A 4,140-nucleotide genomic window follows, 5' to 3' on the forward strand; every position below is an offset into this window, starting at 1 on the left:
CACACTCAGCTCTGTGGTCTGCTAATGAACACCACCACACAGATTAGGCATTGTATCATCCTCTATTCTTTAGGCAAAGTGAGTGAAGCCCAGAAAAGATTTCAGGGCTTAGGCTAAGCTAAGATTCAAGCCCTGCTCAGTCAGGACTCCCTAACTGCTGGGCTCCTCCACCCCAGCGCTCTGGCTGAAACTTTCTTGTGATCCTCGGCTTCGTGTGTGGCTCTCTCCCCTCAACTCCTGCGCCTCTTTATTTTAACCTCTTCTGGGACAGAAATGGACCTCAGTGGTATTCAGCAAGTGCTACACATTGGTGACCCTTGGGAGCTTCAGAAACCTTGATGCCCAGGCCTCAGCCAGGCCCATCGCAGCCCTGGGGGTGGCTCCTGGGTTCCATGCTTCCTAGCACAGGGCCAGGCACGAGGGAAGCACAGAGCAGAACTGCCTCTGCTCCCTAGTCCCCTTCCTGGTCCTCCTCTCAGGAAGCAGATGTTGGACTCTGACCATTCACACCCAGCTCTGACATTTCTAAAGTTCTTTTTTTTTTTTAAGTAATTTTATTGAGAAACAAATAACAATGAGACAGTTTCAAAATCAATTAGTAGGACAATTTCAATAATTAATACATTGCATATTGTTGTCGTAGTAGTTATTCATTGTACAAGATGCAGACATGATATCCCCGAAGGCCTCTTCCATCCTTGTCAAGGGGAGTGCTAACCTTCTCTCCTTTCATACAACACTGACATTCTAAAGTTCTTACAGGGATGTTGTAGGTTCCTAAAGAAAGACCCGGGCCAAGGGTAGAACTCTTGCCTAATGTGCTCTAGGCTGTGAGTTTCATCCCAACACTGCAAAGAAGGAAGGGAGGGAGGGAGGGAGGAAAGGAGGGAGGGAGTGCAGGCAGGTGAGGAAAGCAAAAGCTGTCCTCTCCCCTGCGCCTGCGGACAGGCTCATCTCCCTCCTCTCACCCTTTACCTGCGTGCCTATTTTCTCTAGAGAAACACAGCCCTGTTCATCACAGGAGCAGTGAAGTAAAGTCTCACTGCGGGCCAGTTCAAGGTGCCCATCAAGTCATAAGCAAGATGATACTACTTCGGTGTTTAGCCAACTGGGTCCTTCCATTGCTTCCAGGGTGCGCTGAAGGTTCGGTCTCACTCGGGGACAGTCAGAGGCAGCATGTGCAGATGCCCTTACCGGGTTGGCTGAGCAGCCATCGGGGCTTCCCAGGATGCAGGACTTTCAGGGATGGAGGCAGTCACACAGGAACTGCTGGAGACTGCAGGGGCAGGGCTGCTGCTCGCCCTCCTCGTGGGCATGCCCCAACCTCAGCACCCAGCAGGCCGGCCTGGCTCCAGCTGTGGAGCCTGCAGGCGTGGACTGGTCACTCTGAGGCAGTGTGTTATGAATGTGGAATGCAAACTGTCCTTTCTAGGGCTCTGGCAGCCGGTGTTATCCCCAAGGAGGGGTCACATCAAGATCCCTGGGGGACCTATGAGACAAGTACAGTGTAAAGACCTGGAAGGCCCGTGAACAGGAAAGTGTCCAGAGGCTCCAGGGCCAAAGGGACAGGGTGCCTTTAAGGAAGATGAAGTCATCGGGGCTGAGCCCACCTGGCTGGAGGAGGGCTGCTGTGGAGAGGGAGAAGCAGAAGGTAGCAGGCAGGTGGGCTGTGGTGGCCAGGCCCGGGCCGCCAGCTCTGTGGCTGACAGACGGGACCCAGCGGGAGTGGGAATGGTGGCCCTGGCGTTGCCTGGGGGACCCGGGAATGTAATCAAACACTCAGCAGACCCGCTGGCCGCGGGCATCTGGGCTCCACCCGGCTTTCCAGCTCATCCTGACGCCCCGCAGGTGCCGCTGACAGGCTCCTGCCAGGACAGGCCTCGGACCCTGCTGGCCAACCCCGTGGGCACGCACTCGCCTGCCTTGGCTGCAGCCTGCAGTGTGTGGCCCCAGGTTAGAGCAACCAGCTGGGCGGGGTAGGCTGGGGGCTCTGAATGAAGCCAGGCCGGCTGGGCTGACTGAGGCTGGGTCTCTCCGACAGGAAGCGTGCAAGGTGGCAAGGCTGCTGCGCCATCATCCCTGTGCTCACCTGTGCTCACCTGCGCTCAGGCTCAGCGTTGGCCCAGAACACAAGTGCCGCCGCAGCGCTCTTCCTCGGCCACAGCCTGTGCTTCTAGCATCACCTCCAGTTCCTCCCCACACAAAGTGCCGACAGCAGGGTATCTCAGCCATCCTGGCGACTTGTCACAAGCCATGAAGTGCTAGGCTGCCTCAGTCACTTTTCTTTTCCCTCTTCTTTTTTTTGTTTTTGTTTTTTGAGACAGAGTCTCACTGTGTAGCTCGGGCTGGCCTGGAACTCATGATGACCCACCTGCATCAGCCTCGGTGTAGCCCCCCACATGGTGGGATTACAGGCGTGCACCACCCCACCCAGACCGATTTAGTCACTTTTCTTGTCACTGAGACACAACACCTGAGACCCATAACTTACAGAAAGAGGTTTATTTTGGCTCTTCCTTTCGGACCATGGTTGTCAGGCTCAAGTGCAGAAATGGTACAGTGGAAGGGCCTGGGCTGAGGAAAACCTGCTCATGTCATGGTGGCTAGAAGCAGAGCATGAAAGAAGGAGCCAGGGAGAGAATCAAACCCTTTCAGACCACACCCACATGACCGCCCCTGCACCTCTTCAGCGCTCATGTCCCAGGAACCAGTCACCTTCCAGAGGACCTTCCAGGGGCACATGGAGCCTGGGGTGGGGTGGGAGTGTTCTTGATTTAAATCATGCCCTAGGTGAAGCATCACCTCTTCTAATCTTCAAGTAGCTCTTCCCAGCGAGGTTCTCTCATTTAGCAGAAAAAAGAATGGAGGAGCCGGGGATATAGCTCAGTGGCATAAGTGCCTGCCTGGCAAGTACATCCCCAGTATAAAAGAAAAAAATAAAAAAGAATAGAAATTCAGAAATGTGTAAGTTGCTTGTCTAAGGTCACCATAACCTTAAACAATAGAGCCAGGGGGTGTTTGATCTTGATACCAGAAATCGAACTCAGGGCTTTGCACTTGCTAGGCAGGTACTGTGCCGCTGAGCTACATCCTGAGCCCTAGAGCTAGGGTTTGAACAAAGTTTATCTAGTTCCAAAACCCAGCTTCTTAACTACATTTGCTTTATGCCTCAACCAGATCACAGGCTTCAGCTTCATGAGCATGGCACATGCATGCTGAGAAAGGTTGCTGTGATGATTTGGCTCTAAAATATCCCCCAAAAGGCTCATGTGTTCAGAGGTGGAGCTGCAGGGAAGGTGACTGGGTCACGGGGACACAGTGTGCAGTGGTGGAGCCGGGCATGGTGATGTACACCTGTAATCCCAGCGCTGGGGAGGCCGAGGCAGGAGGATCCCGAGAGTTCAAGGCCAGCCCAAGCTACATACCAAGTCGCTGTCTCAGAACAAAACAAAACACATCAGTGGTTAGTCCGCTGCTGAGCTCCTAGCTGAATGTACTCTCAGGAAGGAGGGCCTGGTCAGAAAAGGTGGGTCACGGGCCGTGACCTGGGAGGGGGTGTTTGTGGCGGAGCCCTGCCTCTTTCACTGGCTCCACCTCTGCTTTCTCTGCTTCCTGGTTTCTATGGAGTAAGCTTGTTCCCTCTGTCACACCCTCCTGCCACCACCTTTCTGCCTCCAAGCCAGCCACCAAAAATCTGAAGCCTCTAAAATTGTGAGCCAAGAAACACCTTTCTACCTGAAATTATATATATCAGAGATTTCATCCAAGTACTAGAAAGGTAACTGACACAACCCAACCGTGTACTTACTTCCGTGTCCTGCTGTCTCTGTCTAGCAAAGCTCTGTAGCTTTTAATAAGTTGTGCCATGTTTTCTTTTTACCCTGGACCCTAGTCCTGCAAGTCAGCCAGCCCACAGCTTCCCATGTGCCGTCTGGCCCCTTGGCTTGCACGTTGCATGCACTGGGTCTCTTACCTGAGCAGCCATCCCACCCGCACCCACTGGCCCTTCACAAGGGCGCCTGCTCAGTGCTACTCCTGGATGTCCCCCTCAGACCACCCCCAAGTCTGTGGGGACAGTCTATCTGTGCCCCATCGGGGCACAGATCGCCCTGTCCTGGTCGCAGAGACCAAGGCAGGAGA

General features: G+C 54.0%; 1 pseudogene; it reads right to left on the reverse strand.

The window, feature by feature from the left end:
• Positions 1-587: 587 nt before the first annotated feature.
• LOC111816324 lies at positions 588-740 on the reverse strand (annotated as a pseudogene).
• Between the last annotated feature and the right edge of the window lie 3,400 nt (positions 741-4,140).

This window comes from Octodon degus, unplaced genomic scaffold, assembly GCF_000260255.1.
Source record: "Octodon degus isolate 3935 unplaced genomic scaffold, OctDeg1.0 scaffold00029, whole genome shotgun sequence".
Classification (NCBI taxonomy): Eukaryota; Metazoa; Chordata; class Mammalia; order Rodentia; family Octodontidae; genus Octodon; species Octodon degus.